We start from the raw sequence: 19,959 nt of genomic DNA, 5'->3' as shown, positions 1-19,959 counted from the left end.
GGATAATGGAATGTAGTCGAATTAAATCGGGTGATGCTGAAGGAATTAGATTAGGAAATGAGACACTTAAAGTAGTAAAGGAGTTTTGATTTGGGGAGCAAAATAACTGATGATGGTCGAAGTAGAGAAGACATAAAATGTAGAATGGCAATGGTAATTAAAGCGTTTCTGGAGAAATTTGTTAACATCGAGTATAGATTAATGGAGTATAGATTTAATTGTCAGGAAGTCGTTTCTGAAAGTATTTGTATGGAGTGTGCCATGTATGGAAGTGAAACATGGACGATAAATAGTTTGGACAAGAAGAGAATAGAAGGTTTCGAAATGTGGTGCTACAAAAGAATGTTGAAGATTAGGTGGGTATATCACGTAACTAATGAGGAGGTATTGAATAGGATTGGGGAGAAGAGAAGTTTGTGACACAACTTGACTAGAGAAGAAGGGAGCGGTTGGTAGGACATGTCCTGAGGCATCAAGGTATGACAAATTTAGCACTGGAGGGCAGGGTGGAGGGTAAAAATCGTAGAGGGAGACCAAGAGATGGATACACTAAGCAGATTGAGAAGGAAGTAGGCTGCAGTAGGTACTGGGAGATGAGGGAGCTTGCACAGGAATAGAGTAGCATGGAGAGCTGCATCAACCCAGTCTCAGGACTGAAGACCACAACAACAACAACTTATAGGGTAGATCAGTCACCTTTTCCACGATCATTCTGTCCACCACAGTGCATACACAGTATTTCGGTAAGTAATCTTTACATTTGTCTTCGTAAACATTCGTGCATGTGTATAGTTTTCAACCCCTCCAGTTCTGTTATGATCAAAAATATCATATTCAAATGTAGAATCAGCTGACCAGTTATGTGACACTCATCCGGCGTCAGCCTGTGTACAGTGTTTTATTTCGTCTCACAACATTTTTCGGATTTGGTCAGTTAGCCAGAAATTGGATCTATCCCCACAACAGCGCACCGTCGCGGTCAGGAAATAACGTTTTACGACAGTTGGAGCGCCTCTGGTCCAATGTGGATCACACAGTCCTTACTCCTCCCCACATTTCTTTTATAACTGGGACACTTGGGTTGGAGGCTTTGCTCTGCAGCTGGGTAACATAGGGAGAGGATCAGTCTGTGTCTACTTGTTACTCACAAATTACTTAAGTCACGTGAATTGAGTTCCCTTTGTTGACACCAATATTACGTGGCACCAGCAGAAACCACAACCAGACAGATATGTAAGAACTCTCATTACCATATTCTTCACCCATTTTGCTATTTTATGACTGGATAAACTATGGAGCATAGGGAGAGGTGCTGTCTATAACAAATTAAATCACTCTAGCTCTATTTGTTAATAATAATATTTCGTGGCACCAGCAGACACATCACCTAAGCGGATATGAAAGTACTCTCAGTTCACATATTTTCCTCAATTTTACCCCTTTTTACCGGGTTTTCCACATTTTTCGTGTTGTGTCCAATGAAGTAACGCCGTTCCCAATGTATTGTCGACGTCGTCATGCTCTCCGGCTATCACAATGGAGAATTACATATCACTCATACTGAGGCACACCTTACCGCTGATGAGTTCAGGGAGGCTTTCTCGTGTCTGCCGTGCTGATCGATGCCGGCCATCTCTCGGAGGCCGGCGCCGCCTGCGGACTCACCTGGGAGGCGGCGCAGAAGTGGGGGCTCGGCCTTTCGTCCCATCAGCCGTCCGGTCGGAACCCGACGAGATCGATGCAGCTGGCCACCGCTTAGCGTCCGGGCAGCTGCGGCTCCAGCTGGAGCAACGGCTCTCCACGAGGAAGCTCATTTCACGCGGCCAAGCAATTATGACCACTCTCCCCCGCCCCCCTCTCTCTATCTCTCTCTCACACTCTCTCTCTCTGGTAGGTTGTGCGCTGATAATCTTGTCGTTGAGCGCCCATGAGCCACACATACAGGGTGTTTCAAAAATGACCGGTATATTTGAAACGGCAATACAAACTAAACGAGCAGCGATAGAAATACACCGTTTGTTGCAATATGCTTGGGACAACAGTACATTTTCAGCCAGACAAACTTTCGAAATTACAGTAGTTACAATTGTCAACAACAGATGGCGCTGCGGTCTGGGAAACTCTATAGTACGATATTTTCCACATATCCACCATGCGTAGCAATAATATGGCGTAGTCTCCGAATGAAATTACCCGAAACCTTTGACAACGTCTCTGGCGGAATGGCTTCACATGCAGATCACATATACTGCTTCAGCTGTTCAATTGTTTCTGCATTCTGGCGGTACACCTGGTCTTTCAAGTGTCCCCACAGAAAGAAGTCACAGGGGTTCATGTCTGGCGAATAGGGAGGCCAATCCACGCCGCCTCCTGTATGTTTCGGATAGCCCAAAGCAATCACACGATCATCGAAATATTCATTCAGGAAATTAAAGACGTCGGCCGTGCGATGTGGCCGGGCACCATCTTGCATAAACCACGAGGTGTTCGCAGTGTCGTCTAAGGCAGTTTCTACCGCCACAAATTCACGAAGAATGTCCAGATAGCGTGATGCAGTAATCGTTTCGGATCTGAAAAATGGGCCAATGATTCCTTTGGAAGAAATGGCGGCCCAGACCTGTACTTTTTGAGGATGCAGGGACGATGGGACTGCAACATGGGGCTTTTCGGTTCCCCATATGCGCCAGTTCTGTTTATTGACGAAGCCGTCCAGGTAAAAATAAGCTTCGTCAGTAAACCAAATGCTGCCCACATGCATATCGCCGTCATCAATCCTGTGCACTATATCGTTAGCGAATGTCTCTCGTGCAGCAATGGAAGCGGCGCTGAGGGGTTGCCGCGTTTGAATTTTGTACGGATAGAGGTGTAAACTCTGGCGCACGAGACGGTACGTGGACGTTGGCGTCATTTGGACCGCAGCTGCAACACGGCGAACGGAAACCCGAGGCTGCTGTCGGATCACCTGCTGCACTAGCTGTGCGTTGCCCTCTGTGGTTGCCGTACGCGGTCGCCTACCTTTCCGGCACGTTCATCCGTCACGTTCCCAGTCCGTTGAAATTTTTCAAACAGATCCTTTATTGTATCGCTTTTCGGTCCTTTGGTTACATTAAACCTCCGTTGAAAACTTCGTCTTGTTGCAACAACACTGTGTTCTAGGCGGTGGAATTCCAACACCAGAAAAATCCTCTGTTCTAAGGAAAAGGAAAGAAGGAAAGCCGAAGTTTGAAATATAGTCTTTAACAAATCATTTACTCAGGAGGATCGAACAAACATACCGTCAAATGACCATCGCACAGACTACCGTAAGGAGGACATAGAAATAGGCGTCTCTGGTGTAGAAAAGCAACTGAAAGGCCTCAAAACGAATTCGATATGGAAATTACACCTGCAGCCGCCTTTCTCTCATAGAATTTATTTATGCAATCAGTTTCGGTGATCCATTACACCATCTTCAGAAACATTAACCAACGTAAATTGGGAGGAATCCAATATCTCGTGCAGCCATTACAAGAGACAGTATTAAACACCTGATGTCCGTAGCTCTTCGGTTTGCACGACACTACCAATCGAACTGCTGAAGTCTCTATAAACATCTACTACAAGGATGGACAAACAGTGTGAGAAAGAACAAATAGGTCGCTACGTCCGGATGGAATCCCAACTCGCATTTAGAGAGAGCACTCTACGGCACTGGCCCCTTACTTAGCTTGCATTTACCGTGAATCTCTCACCCAGCGCAAAAGTTCCAAGCGACTGGAAAAAAGCTCAGGTGATTCCAGTGTGTAAGAAACGTAAAAGACAGACCCGCAAAATTACAGACCAATATTTTTAACATCAGTTTTCTGCAGATTCTTTAACACATTCTCAGTTCGAATATCATAAATTTTTCGGAGGCAGGAGAGCTCCTGCACAACAATCAGCAGGGATTTAGAAAGCATCGCTCGCGCACAGCTGAGCTCGCCCTTTTCTCACATGATACCCCGCGAACCGTTTATGAAGCGTAAGAGACAGATTCCATATTCCTAGGTTTCCGGAAAGAGTTTGAGACAGTGCCCCATTGCAGACTGTTAACGAAGGTCGGGGTATATGCAATAGATCCCCAGATGCGTAAGTGGCTGGAAGACTTCTTAAGTAATAGCACCCAGTACGTTGTTATCGTCGGTGAGTATTCATCAGAGACAAGCGCATCGTCAGGATTGCCCCAGGGAAGTGTTGAAACGTCCCCTTAGAAAAATTATGAATGACTGTGCTGGTAAACTACGTTATTTGATTTTCAAACAGCTGAGCAAAACTCAACGTACTCAAACAGTTTTATCGTTACTAATCCTGATCATCACTAAACTGACGCACAATATTTTTAGCGCAACGCAATCTGACTGTCAATAATCCCTACAAAAGAATGGCCCTGAATAACAATAACCTATACCTTTCATGAATCACTTACCTCACAAAAATCTTCGTTGCTCGAACTACTACAATACAGCGAGCACCAGTACTGCCAACTGAATAAAAGATTCTAACTACTGAAGGCACCAACTACTGATAGGCATAGTTAGCAAATGAAAGATTTTGCTAGAGAACAAACTTTATTCACCTTAGTAATGTTCGAAAGTCTGCATATATATCTATCAATTCATAGCAACCATCTTTACAAACCGAGCGAGGTGGCGCAGTGGTTAGACACTGGACTCACATTCGGGAGTACGACGGTTCAATCCCGCGTCCGGCCATCCTGATTTAGGTTTTCCGTGATTTCCCAAAATCACTCCAGGCAAATGCCGGGATGGTTCCTCTGAAAGGGCACGGCCGACTTCCTTCCCCATCCTTCCTTAATCCGATGAGACCGATGACCACGCTGTCTGGTCTCCTTCCCCAAAAAACCAACCAACCATCTTTACAAATTTCCTTTTTCTGGCGGACACACGTCCAGATCGTCCACTTATAGCAGCCTCTCGAAACTCCGCCATCTCTCTCCCCACATCCAACACTGCTGGCGGCTCACCTCCAACTGCCCAGCGCTACGTGCTGTTCACATCCAGCTGCTCAACACTAAACAACCGAATATTCCAACAATGAGTCCAACCAGCCACACGCAGCGCAGTCAGCTTTTTTTATACAGAGCGCTACGTGGCGTTACCAACATAAAAACCTAAACAGCCTATTTACATAGTCCCCGTGCAGTCAGTGATTTTCATACAGAGCGCTGTGTGGCGTTACCAACATAAAAACCTAAACGGCCTACTTACAGTGTGATAGGACCGCTGTTATGCTGTACATACATAAATCATCTACGGGCCTGGGCGAGCAACCGTTAGCGGCTGTTTGCTGACGGTGCTGTGGGGTGCGGTAAGGTGATGAAGTTGAGTGACTGTAGGCCGACTTAGACAAAATTTCTAGTTGTGTGATGAATGACAGCTTGCTCTAAGTATAGAAAAATGTAAGTGAATGTAGGTGAGTAGAAAAAACAGTACTGTAATGTTCGAAAACAGCATTAGCAGTATTCTGCTTGACACAGTCACCTCGATTTCATAACGTTGCAAAGCGATATGAAACGGAACGAGCACTTAAGGAAGTAAGAAGGCAAGGTAGATAGTCGATTTCGGTTTACTGGGAGAATGTCAAAGAAGTATGGGTCATCTGTAACGTACCGAACACTTGTTTGAACAATTCTGGGGTACTGCTCGAGTGTTCGGTATCCCCAACACGTCGAATTAAATGAACACTTCGAAGCAATTCCGAGGCGGACTGCTAGGTTTGTTACCGGTAGGTTCGATCGACGTAAGAGTGTTGCGCACGTGCTTCATGAACCCAGGGAATCACTGGACGCAAAACGACGTTCTATTTGCGGAAGACTGTTGAGAAAATTTAGAGAAACGGCATCTGAAGATGACTCGAAACGATTCTACTGTCGCCAACGTACATTTGACGTCAGCTCCACGTAGAAAGCGAACTTACGCTCTCACGCAAGCACGTAGATACACTCCTTGCATATACATACACTCCTGGAAACGGAAAAAAGAACACATTGACACCGGTGTGTCAGACCCACCATACTTGCTCCGGACACTGCGAGAGGGCTGTACAAGCAATGATCACACGCACGGCACAGCGGACACACCAGGAACCGCGGTGTTGGCCGTCGAATGGCGCTAGCTGCGCAGCATTTGTGCACCGCCGCCGTCAGTGTCAGCCAGTTTGCCGTGGCATACGGAGCTCCATCGCAGTCTTTAACACTGGTAGCATGCCGCGACAGCGTGGACGTGAACCGTATGTGCAGTTGACGGACTTTGAGCGAGGGCGTATAGTGGGCATGCGGGAGGCCGGGTGGACGTACCGCCGAGTTGCTCAACACGTGGGGCGTGAGGTCTCCACAGTACATCGATGTTGTCGCCAGTGGTCGGCGGAAGGTGCACGTGCCCGTCGACCTGGGACCGGACCGCAGCGACGCACGGATGCACGCCAAGACCGTAGGATCCTACGCAGTGCCGTAGGGGACCGCACCGCCACTTCCCAGCAAATTAGGGACACTGTTGCTCCTGGGGTATCGGCGAGGACCATTCGCAACCGTCTCCATGAAGCTGGGCTACGGTCCCGCACACCGTTAGGCCGTCTTCCGCTCACGCCCCAACATCGTGCAGCCCGCCTCCAGTGGTGTCGCGACAGGCGTGAATGGAGGGACGAATGGAGACCTGTCGTCTTTAGCGATGAGAGTCGCTTCTGCCTTGGTGCCAATGATGGTCGTATGCGTGTTTGGCGCCGTGCAGGTGAGCGCCACAATGAGGACTGCATACGACCGAGGCACACAGGGCCAACACCCGGCATCATGGTGTGGGGAGCGATCTCCTACACTGGCCGTACACCACTGGTGATCGTCGAGGGGACACTGAATAGTGCACGGTACATCCAAACAGTCATCGAACCCATCGTTCTACCATTCCTAGACCGGCAAGGGAACTTGCTGTTCCAACAGGACAATGCACGTCCGCATGTATCCCGTGCCACCCAACGTCCTCTAGAAGGTGTAAGTCAACTACCCTGGCCAGCAAGATCTCCGGATCTGTCCGCCATTGAGCATGTTTGGGACTGGATGAAGCGTCGTCTCACGCGGTCTGCACGTCCAGCACGAACGCTGGTCCAACTGAGGCGCCAGGTGGAAATGGCATGGCAAGCCGTTCCACAGGACTACATCCAGCATCTCTACGATCGTCTCCATGGGAGAATAGCAGCCTGCATTGCTGCGAAAGGTGGATATACACTGTACTAGTGCCGACATTGTGCATGCTCTGTTGCCTGTGTCTATGTGCCTGTGGTTCTGTCAGTGTGATCATGTGATGTATCTGACCCCAGGAATGTGTCAATAAAGTTTCCCCTTCCTGGGACAATGAATTCACGGTGTTCTTATTTCAATTTCCAGGAGTGTAGTTCTTTTTCTCCCTCTCTGCCTCGGAGTCGAACAGGAAGGCAAGTCAGTGATAGTGCTATATGGTACTCTCCGCGGCGCACCATACAGTGGCTCGCGGAGTATGTAGATGTAGATACAGCAACTTCTGTTACTGTTTCTGGAAAGCCTGTAAGGTGTTGAGTTTACGGGAGGCTGTGGAACATTATTTTCTGTTATCTATCGGCGCCGACGCTTATCACCCTGTTCCTCATCAAGAATCTTGGAGGTCTTAACTTTAGGCGCTACGCAAACGACCTGACAAACACGACCCGAAACGGTTGGCCTTCCCGTTGTGAGGTGTAGTAGACAATGTCTTAGAAATTTGCGCATTTGTAGTCACATCTTCGCCGTCAGAGCTGAATGTTTGATATCGACTACTTAGATACTTTGCGTTCCCCTCCTATTGGGATAGATTCTCTTATAAATTTGCCCTAACTGGTGCTGATGCTGGGATGAAACAGTATCAAAGATGATGGAGTGACACAGTTTCACATCCCACATCGTCTGCTCTACATAGCAAGTGTTCAAGAAAGTTATACTGAAAACAGATCATCGCATTTTGTTTAGACACATTAAATTTTCTCGCCGTCCATTTCGAATATTGACCAATCTAAGGTGCAGGCTTGCGTACAGACGCTGTAAAATGCCCATTTTAAACGATACAAAACATAATACAGGGTGTTTCAAAAAGACTGACCTGATGATGTATGATAATAATTACGAAACTGGGTGGTGCCGGGAAGGAAATGTGTGTTGTCCGAGTGCGCGTGGCCTAGAGATTCCGTAAATCGCCGTACAGATGTCCATCGATGCGTCTTCTGAGTCAGAAGTAAGATGGAGTGCACTCAACAGAAGGTGTTTTTTGTGCTGCAGTTTTCGAATAGTGAGTTAGTGACTTCCGTCCAGAGAGCTTTTCGTCGGCGTTTTGGCATTGATCCACCTGCATACAAAAACATTCGTCGTCGATACCACCAATATGCAGAGGCAAGATGCTTGAGCAAAGGTAAAAGTTTAGGTCGACCTCACACGTGGAGAGGAAAACTCAGAGCCTGGAATGCGCTGTCTTCGAATACTGCAGAATTGGCTTTGTCCACAACTTCAGGAGGATTCTGACGATTTCATTTTCCAACGGAGCTCCACCATACTGCCACAACAAATTACGTCATTTTCTCGATGACACTCTGCCTCAGCCGTGCATAGGGCGAACGGGACCCCCGAGAGACTGCCCTGCTGTCTTGGCCTCCAATGTCGCCAGACACGACCCCGTGCGATTTTTTTCGTGTGGGGATATACGAAGGAAAGTGCGTTCATTTCCTCTTTACGTCGTGACATAGAAGAAAGGAAGAGCAAAATGACAGCCGCCATAGCCTCTGTAAAAGCAGATACACTGTGTAAAGTTTATGAAGAATTTAGCTGTCGTTGTCCGTGCTGAGGCTGGTGGGAACATAGAGCAATTGTTAACAGCACAGCTAAAATCTAAAGATTTTGCATTTTGCAATTCACGCCATGTTTGTACGAGGGGCGTTTGAAAAGTCCGTGAAAAGTCCAAGAGATGGCATCACCGGCGCGTATCGAGGTTATGTTTAGTTAGTAGCATCTTTGGAAAGAGCGCACACCAAGTCTCAGCCATATTGGATTATTTCTTTGTGTTTGGCATTTGTGTGAATCAAGGAAGTCGAGTGATTGTCAAAAAATGGACGAAAAACAATTTCGTGTGGCGATTAAACACTATTTTATGAAAGGCAAAACGCCTCAGGAGACTAAAGAGAAGCTTGATAAACATTACGGTGACCCTGCACCTTCGATTAGAACATTTTATAAGTGGTTTCAAAATTTTCGGTGTGGCCATATGGGCACAAGAGATGCTGAACGTTCTGGACGCCCTGTGGAGGTTACGACTCCATAAATCATTGATAAAATCCATGATATGGTGATGGATGACAGAAGAGTTAAGGTGTGAGAGATTGCTAGTGCTGTGGGCATCTCGAATGGACGGGTACATAATATTTTGCGTAAACATTTGGGCATGAGAAAGCTATCTGCAAGATGGGTTCCACGATTGCTCACGCTTGACCAAAAACGGAATCGTGTGAAGTGTTGCAAGGATGGTTTGTAGCTGTTCAGAAAGAAACCGCAGGACTTAAAGCGGCGTTTCGTCACTGTGGATGAAACATGAATACATTACTATACTCCTGACACCAAACAACAACCTAAACAATGGGTTACCAAGGGAGAATCTGCATCAAAAAAAGGTGAAGACCATTCCTTCGCCCAGAAAAGTTATGGCGACTGTCTTTTGGGATTCGCAAGGGGAATCCTCATCGACGATATGGAAAAGGGTAAAACTATTACAAGTGCGTATTATTCACCGTTATTGGACCGTCTGAAAACCGAGCTGCAAGAAAAACGCCAGCGATTGGACCGCAAAAATGTCATTTTCCATCACGACAATGCACCAGCACACACCTCAGCAGTTGTGGTCGCAAAATTAATGGAAATAGGATTCCAACTCTTTTCACATCCCCCCTATTCTCCAGACTTGGCTCCTTCGGACTACTATTTTTTCCCCAATTTGAAGAAATGGCTGGTGGGACAAAGATGTTATTCAAACGAGGAGGTGCTTGCAGCAACTAATAGCTATTTTGCAGACTCGGAAAATTCCTATTATGCGGAAGTGATTAACAAATTAGAAAAGCGTTGGACGAATTGTATAAATCTAAAAGGAGACTGTGAAGAAAAACAAAAAAGGTTGACCCCAAACACGGAAGTAGTTTTTATTTTTGAACTGACTTTTCATACGCCCCTCGTAGTTTGTTGTTATCAGTAAATATGGAGTTTTGAGATGAGGTCATTCTTTTTTAAACACCCTGAATTTTCCGTTACGAGACCGCATTACGACTACGAATTAAAACCGCGAGGTGGCACTGTGTTTTCTCGAGGCAGCTGCTGGCGCACCTCCTAAGTCAAACCTCCAGTCGGAATGACAGCACAGGCCGTGGGATCGACAGGGTCGATTGCGTGTGCGACTGTATGCGCAGAGGTCGACGTCAGAACCGCCGGTCGACAGGCAACTGCCACGATAGACATCTCGAGATGTCGAAAGCGGCGATGGGAATAACCGGCGACCTGCGAAATGGTCGGACAGGGAGACTGCGAAACTGAAAGACAAGAGGCAGTCGCAGAACTTTTCTCGGTGCTGGCGGGCTTCGTCGTGTTTTATAGCCGGTCCTCGAGAATGTTCCATTAATCTTCCGGAGGGCGGGCGAGCGCGCGCGGTGACGTGACAATCGATTAATCGATACTAATCTTGCGCGGGTTGTGCGCCCTCAGATGGGGTATCCCCGAAGCGGTCGACCGCCAGTCAAGGCATGAGGCTGTCAGTGGATTGCGCGGTTTTTTCCCCTCTGCGTGCGGCCGGTAGCGAGATCTTGCGATACGCCCCCCCCCCCCCCCCCGCCACTCCCAGCGGAGAAGGCGCCGCAAGATCATTGTAGGGCCGTTTTGCGAACAAAACCACCGCCTACGGCGCTGCACCCAAGACGTGCACAAAACTTTATTCCAAACAGGCCTACACTAAAGAACTTTCCAACGTCCAGAAGCCAACAGACCGTGATTGGTGAACACTATCCGCCAAGGGACCAACAACAGTCTACAGTGCGTCAATGTTAGTAGGTACTGCTCATTCCTTTACGTATTGTATGGCGTCTAACAATCAGTTTCTTACATACAGTTATACACTGAAGAAACTGGTCCACCTACTTAATATCGTGTAGGGCCCCCGTAAGCAAGCTGAAGTGCAACAACACAGCGTGGCATGGACTCTACTACTGTCTGGAGTAGTGCTGGAGGGAACTGACATCATGAATCCTGCAGGGCTGTCGATAAACCCGTAAGAGTACAAGTGGGTGGAGATCTCTTCTGAACAGCACGTTGCAAGGCATCCAAGATACGGGCAATAATGTTCATGTCTGGAGCGTCTGGTGGTCAGCGGAATTGTTTAAACTCAGAAGAGTGTTCTCGGAGCCACTCTTTAGCAATTCTGGACGCGCTACGTGTTACATTGTCATGCTGGAATTGTCCAAATCCGATGTGAATGCACAATGGACGTGAATAATGGATACTTACGCACGTGTCACCTGTCAGGGTCGTATATAGAGGTATCAGGGGGTCCCACATCACTCCAACTGTGAACACGCCCCACACCATTACAGAGCCTTCATCAGCATCAACAGTCCCCTACTGACATGCAGGGCCCACGGATTCATGAGGTTGTCTCCATACCTGTACAGTCCATCCGCTCGATACAATATGAAGTGAGACTCGTCCGACCAGACAACATTTCTCCAGTCATCAACAGTCCAATGTCGGTGTTGACGGGCCCAGTCGAGGCGTAAAGCTTTGTGTCGTGCAGTCATCAAGCGTACACAAGTGGGAATTCGGTCCCGAAATCCCATATCGACGATGTTTCGTTGAATGGTTCGCACGCTGACACTTGTTGACGGCCCAGCATTGAAATCTGCAGCAGTTTGTGGGAGGGTTGCACTTCTGCCACGTCAAACGATTCTCTTCAGTCGTCGCTGGTCCCGTTCTTGCCGAATCTTTTACCGGCCGCAAGCGATGTCGGAGATTTGATGTTTTAGCGGATTCCTGATATTCACGGTACCTCGTGAAATGGTCGTGATGGAAAATCCCCACTTCATCGCTACCTCTGAGAGGCACTATCCCATCGCTCGAGCGCCGACTATAAGAACACGTGCACCTCACTTATATCTTGATAACCTGCTATTGTATCAGCAGTAACCAATCTAACAAGTGCGCCAGACACTTCTTGTCTTACACAGGTGTTGCCGATCGCAGCGCCGCATTTCGCCTATTTACATATCTCTGCATTTGAATATGCATGCCTATAACAGTTTCTTTGGTACTTCAGTGTGAAACACTGGCCAAAAAGGCCGTTTCGCCAACAAGGAAAGATAATGACTTATCGGCCGACTGGAAAGAGAGAACTAAGTAGACCTCGTAAGAGGTGGATGGATGAAAGCTAGAGACTGGAAAAGGTGATTACCTATTTCTCTTTTTCCAGGTGGCCGATAATTGATTATCCTTTTCGTTAAACTACTGCTGCTTGTATACGTGATTTTTCTTTGTTTGTTTCTGTCCATGATTGGGACCACATACAAAAGTGGGTACAGCTAGAACTTTGTAGAATTTAATTTGTGTTCCTTTTCTAGTTTTTCTTCCCAACGTTCTTCCAGTTAATCCGCAGATAACTTGACTGTTGTTAACGTCCGTCTCAATGCCTTTACCATAGTTAAAACTAGTGTCATATTCTAGATAATTGAAGTGGGATACTTCTTCTAAAGTTTTCTCAAATTATTTTTGATCTGACTGGATTATTTCCTCTCAAAGCTATTACCTTTGTCTTGTTAGCAGATAGAATTAAGTTGTAGTATATTACATTTTGGCTCAATCTCTATACTGCTCTTTGTAGATTGTCTCCTGTTTTCTGTACAATTATCCGGTCATCACCATATAACAGAGTATCTAGTGGTGTGGTGAATCCTGTTTCAATTGCTAATAGTGTTTCATCTTTCCACTTCGTAACTAGGTCGTCAATACATAAATTAAATGAAGTGGGTGATAAACTGCACTCTTTTCGAACACCTTGTTTTATTAAAACTTCATCTGACATTTTCAAACCCGAAGCTACAACTATTTTTTGTATTTGTATAGAATGTGTATGTATTAATAAGACGTTTTGGAAAATCTTTTATTTTCAGTATTGTCGTCAAAAGAGGATTGTATTAAAAATAAAACATAAAATATATCTAATGTTTAATGGTGACTGCAATATATAAATATTAATTTAAAACCTACAGCGCGAGATGTCAGATGAGTTCCGACATTCATCCGCTTCAGTGTACAAGGGAGACTGATTAGAAGAATCACTCTTGTGACCCGTCCCAGAATATTAAAGTGTGTGGGACACGTACCAGTCAGGACTACGACGGTTTATTGATTGCATACAGAGATGGGCAGCGCGAATAGTTACGGGTTTATTTCACCCGTGAGAGGCTGCCTCAGAGATCCTGTAGATACTAAACTGGCAGACTCCTGAAGATAGACGTAAACATTGCCGAGAAGGCCTGGTTACGAAGTTTCAAGAATCGACTTTAAATGATGCCTCTGGGAATATACAACAGCCTCCGTCGGACTGGTGCTAGGATGGTATTTTGTCTCTCTAAATTCCCCCCCCCCCCCCCCCCGGACCAGCCATTGGTCACGCATGGTAAAGGGAATGTCTGTTGCACCAGTTCTGCTCACGTTTGAGGGATACACATTATTAATGCGGAGATACGTTTCCGCGCCAAATACGGCAGTGTGTCGTTCAAATTCTGTGGATCAGTCGAAATTACCTACCATACTCGCATTTCCGTGGGCTTTATATACGAGGTTTACAGTAATATCGCTTGCACGTGTAGGCTTTACTACATTACGAGTCTTAATTCCTCTTGGGAGGCCGCATAGCTGGAAACGGCGTCACCCACGTTTCTTTTAAAAGCATAAGGTTGAGTGGGAGGGGGAGGGGAGAATGTTTCTGGTTGGTCCAGAAAGAGAGGGTGGTGTGGAGCGATGTGCTTGTTGCTTAAAGTGTTAGCAACGTTTATTGTCAAATGGTCTCCTCTGGTGTGCGTGTAGGTGTCTCAGAGTTACAACTGGTTTATCCAGCTGTTCCATAGATTAATTATGGAGGGTCAGGGAGGGGAGTGCTTGCCGCTTAAACTGTCACGTTTTTCTACGAACGCGTCGGCGAATTACGACAGGTTTTGCTGTGGCGGGACGCCCTCTGCCTGGACAATTGAGCGTAATTTGCGTCAGCTACTAGGTTGGAGGTGATTATAAACACACTGTGCACATTTCTCTGCGACGCCTGCTGAGATGATGTGGAATAGTGTTAGGCAGACACGCGGAGCGCTCCCTTTCGCATCTGGTGGTTAAGACGCTACCAAGGGGTTCCATACCGTACCGGCACTGTACGGCGAATACAGGGGGGAGAGCTATGTCTTTATGCACCAGTCTTTGATGTTTCCACCCAAGTCTTGGGGCCGGGCGAAGTGGCCATGCGGTTAAAGGCGCTGCAGTCTGGAACCGCAAGACCGCTACGGTCGCAGGTTCGAATCCTGCCTCGGGCATGGATGTTTGTGATGTCCTTAGGTTAGTTAGGTTTAACTAGTTCTAAGTTCTAGGGGACTAATGACCTCAGCAGTTGAGTCCCATAGTGCTCAGAGCCATTTTTGAACCAAGTCTTGGGATCTGTTGTTGTTGTTGTCTTCAGTCCTGAGACTGGTTCGATGCAGCTCTCCATGCTACTCTATCCTGTGCAAGCTTCTTCATCTCCCAGTACCTACTGCAACCTACATCCTTCTGAATCTGCTTAGTGTATTCATCTCTTGGTCTCCCCCTACGATTTTTACCCTCCACGCTGCCCTCCAATACTAAATTGGTGATCCCTTGATGCCTCAGAATATGTCCTACCAACCGATCCCTTCTTCTGGTCAAGTTGTGCCACAAACTCCTCTTCTCCCCAATCCTATTCAGTACCTCCTCATTAGTTACGTGATCTACCCATCTAATCTTCAGCATTCTTCTGTAGCACCACATTTCGAAAGCTTCTATTCTCTTCTTGTCCAAACTATTTACCGTCCATGTTTCACTTCCATACATAGCTACACTCCATACAAATACTTTCAGAAATGACTTCCTGACACTTAAATCTATACTCGATGTTAACAAATTTCTCTTCTTCAGAAACGCTTTCCTTGCCATTGCCAGTCTACATTTTATATCCTCTCTACTTCGACCATCATCAGTTATTTTGCTCCCCAAATAGCAAAACTCCTTTACTACTTTAAGTGTCTCATTTCCTAATCTAATACCCTCAACATCACCCGACTTAATTCGACTACATTCCATTATCCTCGTTTTGCTTTTGTTGATGTTCATCTTATATCCTCCCTTCAAGACACCATCCATTCCGTTCAACTGCTCTTCCAAGTCCTTTGCTGTCTCCGACAGAATTACAATGTCATCGGCGAACCTCAAAGTTTTTATTTCTTCTCCATGGATTTTAATACCTACTCCGAATTTATCTTTTGTTTCCTTTACTGCTTGCTCAATATACAGATTGAATAACATCGGGGAGAGGCTACAACCCTGTCTTACTCCATTCCCAACCACTGCTTCCCTTTCATGTCCCTCGACTCTTATAACTGCCATCTGGTTTCTGTACAAATTGTAAATAGCCTTTCGCTCCCTGTATTTTACCCCTGCCACCTTTAGAATTTGATAGAGAGTATCCCAGTATTGGGATCTATTTGCCGTTATTACCACGGGTGGGAGATCTCTCGGCCACAACTGATATAGCGGTCATTTTAGGTACCAACCATAACTTTCTCGGCAATTGCTGGCCACTGTTTCCCCGATCTTCGGCGTTCGCGGCTACACGCCCACACGTCGGAGTGTGAGGCGGGGTGATCCAGCAGACGGCATGACTTTCGCTGGGGTTGTCAAAGATACTGGACGACTCACTCTAGAGTTGTGCTACAAATACAGTGTCTTTGGTCGGAGCATCAGAATTTTACTATGATGTCACATACTCCCGTCATTTAAGGTAGTGTTTGGCATACAATGCCTTTGGCTTACAGAATTATCTATGACTTCACTATTCCTACGCACGTGTTCGTTTCTAACACTAGTAATGGAGTGGTGGCTTAGCAATGATACACACTCTTAAATCGAGAGCAAAGCTAACAACGTCGTGATGTCGACCGGACGTGATGCAACGTCATGGCATCAAGCAAGCAACGTGACACGAGGCGTTGCTGTGGCGCGAAGTCGCAACACGGCACGACGCAGTGTCGGCACATTCACTATGTGATCAAAAGTATCCGGACACCTGGCTGAAAATCACAAGTTCGTGGCGCCCTCCATAGGTGATGCTGGAATTCAATATGGTGTTGTCCCACCCTTAGCCTTGATGGCAGCTTCCACACTCGCTGGCATACGTTCAACTAGGTGCTGGAAGGTTTCCTGGGGAATGGCAGCCCATTCTTCACGGTGTGCTGAACTGTGGAGAGGTATCGAAGTCGGTGACGCCTAGCACGAAGGTGCTCTATAGGATTCAGGTCAGGACTCTGTGCAGACCAGTCCATTACAGGGATGTTATGATCGTGTAACCACTCCGCCATAGGCCGTGCATTAAGAACAGGTGTTCGATCGTGTTTAAAGTTGCAGTCGCCATCCTCGAATTGGTCTTCAACAGAGGGAAGCAAGAAGGTGATTAAAACATGAATGTAGGCATGTGCTGTGATAGTGCCATGCAAAACAACAAGGGGTGCATAACACCACCGCCTCCGAATTTTACTGTTGGCACTACACACACTAGTAGATGAACTTCACCGGGCATTCGTCCTACCCACAGCCTTCCGACGGATCGCCACATTGTGTACCCTGATTCGTCACTCAACGTTTTTCCGCTGTTCAATCGTCCAATGTTTACGCTCCTTACAACAAGCAAGGCGTCGTTTGGCATATACCGACGTGATGTGTGGCTTATGAGCAGCCGCTCGACCATGAAATCCAAGTTTTCTCACCTCTCGCCTCACTGTCATAGTACTTGCAGTGTATCCTGAAGCAGTTTGGAATCCCTATGTGGATATATGTCTGCCTATTGCAGATTACGAACCTCTTCAACTGTCAGTCTACAGACGAGGTCGGTCTGCACGGTTTTGTGCTGTACGTTCACGTTTCCACTTCACTATCACATCGGAAATAGCGGACCTAGGGTTGTTAAGGAGAGTGGAAATTTCGCATACAGACGTATGAGACAAATGACACCCAATCACCTGACCACTTTCGAAGTCCCTGAGTTCTGCAGAGCCCCCCTTTCTGCTCTCTCACGATGTCTAATGACCGATATGGGGACCTTGCAGTAAACGGCAGCACAATGCACCTAATCTGAAAAACCTATGTTTTGGGGGGGGGGGGGGTGTCCGGATGCTTTTGATCGCATAGCGTAACTTGCCGAATTTGTTACACTGCGCAAAACTGCGGAAAATAAGTAAAACAGAGTAGTGAATATACAGGGTGTTTCAAAAATGACCGGTATATTTGAAACGGCAATAAAAACTAAACGAGCAGCGATAGAAATACACCGTTTGTTGCAATATGCTTGGGACAACAGTACATTTTCAGGCAGACAAACATTCGAAATTACAGTAGTTACAATTTTCAACAACAGATGGCGCTGCGGTCTGGGAAACTCTACAGTACGATATTTTGCACATATCCACCATGCGTAGCAATAATATGGCGTAGTCTCTGAATGAAATTACCCGAAACCTTTGACAACGTGTCTGGCGGAATGGCTTCACATGCAGATGAGATGTACTGCTTCAGCTGTTCAATTGTTTCTGGATTCTGGCGGTACACCTGGTCTTTCAAGTGTCCCCACAGAAAGAAGTCACAGGGGTTCATGTCTGGCGAATAGGGAGGCCAATCCACGCCGCCTCCTGTATGTTTCGGATAGCCCAAAGCAATCACACGATCATCGAAATATTCATTCAGGAAATTAAAGACGTCGGCCGTGCGATGTGGCCGGGCACCATCTTGCATAAACCACGAGGTGTTCGCAGTGTCGTCTAAGGCAGTTTGTACCGCCACAAATTCACGAAGAATGTCCAGATAGCGAGATGCAGTAATCGTTTCGGATCTGAAAAATGGGCCAATGATTCCTTTGGAACAAATGGCGGCCCAGACCAGTACTTTTTGAGGATGCAGGGACGATGGGACTGCAACATGGGGCTTTTCGGTTCCCCATATGCGCCAGTTCTGTTTATTGACGAAGCCGTCCATGTAAAAATAAGGTTCGTCAGTAAACCAAATGCTGCCCACATGCATATCGCCGTCATCAATCCTGTGCACTATATCGTTAGCGAATGTCTCTCGTGCAGCAATGGTTGCGGCGCTGAGGGGTTGCCGCATTTGAATTTTGTATGTTTAGAGGTGTAAACTCTGGCGCAGGAGACGATACGTGGACGTTGGCGTCATTTGGACCGCAGCTGCAACACGGCGAACGGAAACCCGAGGCCGCTGTCGGATCACCTGCTGCACTAGCTGCACGTTGCCCTCTGTGGGTGCCGTATGCGGTCGCCCTACCTTTCCAGCACGTTCATCCGTCACGTTCCCAGTCCGTTGAAATTTTTCAAACAGATCCTTTATTGTATCGCTTTTCGGTCATTTGGTTACATTAAACCTCCGTTGAAAACTTCGTCTTGTTGCAACAACACTGTGTTCTAGGCGGTGGAATTCCAACACCTGAAAAATCCTCTGTTCTAAGGAATAAACCATGTTGTCTACAGCACACTTGCACGTTGTGAACAGCACACGCTTACAGCAGAAAGATGACGTACAGAATGGCGCACCCACAGACTGCGTTGTCGTCTGTATCGTTCACATCACTTGCAGCGCCATCTGTTGTTGAAAATTGTAACTACTGTAATTTCGAAAGTTTGTCCGCCTGAAAATGTACTGTTGTCCCAAGCATATTGCAACAAATGGTGTATTTCTATCTCTGCTCGTTTAGTTTTTATTGCCGTTTCAAATATACCGGTCATTTTTGAAACACCCTGTAGATTTAAGTGTTAGCCAGTCATTTCCGAGGCAACGGCCTTGCCGCAGTGGCTACACCGGCTCCCGTCAGATCACCGAAGTTAAGCGCGGTCGGACGTGGCCGGCACTTGGATGGGTGACCATCCAGGCCGCCATGCGCTGTTGCCATTTTTTGGGGTGCAGTCAGCCTCATCATGCCAACTGAGGAGCTACTCGACCGAATAGTAGCGGCTCCGGTCACAGAAAACCATCATAACGACCGGGAGAGCGGTGTGCTGACCACACGCCCCTCCTATCCGCATCCTTAGCTAGGGGTGACACAGCGGTCGGATGGTCCCGATGGACCACTTGTGGCCTGAAGAAGGAGGGCAAGTCTTTTCTGAAGGTATTTGTCCGGACACAGCCATGTTTGGGATTGAAAAATGAACGATAAACAATTTAGACATGAAGAGAGTAGAAGCTTTTGAAATGTCCTGCTACAGACCAATGCCAAAGATTAGATGGGTAGATCACATAACTAATGAGCAGGCAGTGAACATAATTGGGAAGAAAAGTAATTTGTGGTGCAACCTGACTAGAAGAAGCAAGCAGTTGATAGGGCACATTCTGAGACATCAAGCGATCACCAATTTAACACTGGATGGAAGTGTGGTGGGGTAGAAATCGTAGAGGGAGACAAAGAGATAAATACAGTAAGGAGATTATGAGAGATGTAGGTTGCAGCAGTTGCAGATGAAGAGGCTCGGACAGGACGAAGTGGAATGGAGAGCTGCATCAAACAAGTCTCGGACAGACCACAGCAACAAGAGTAACTATCGTGATTTCATGATCACAAATCGCTGTCTCTG

General features: G+C 46.8%; 1 pseudogene; it reads left to right on the top strand.

The window, feature by feature from the left end:
* Nucleotides 1-19,161: 19,161 nt before the first annotated feature.
* Nucleotides 19,162-19,279, top strand: LOC126107166 (5S ribosomal RNA; annotated as a pseudogene).
* Nucleotides 19,280-19,959: the final 680 nt, after the last annotated feature.

The sequence above is a fragment of the Schistocerca cancellata genome, chromosome 10 (assembly GCF_023864275.1).
Source record: "Schistocerca cancellata isolate TAMUIC-IGC-003103 chromosome 10, iqSchCanc2.1, whole genome shotgun sequence".
NCBI lineage: Eukaryota > Metazoa > Arthropoda > Insecta > Orthoptera > Acrididae > Schistocerca > Schistocerca cancellata.
The sequence above is the reverse complement of the archived record's forward strand: the minus strand, read 5'-3'. Positions and strand labels throughout refer to the sequence as shown.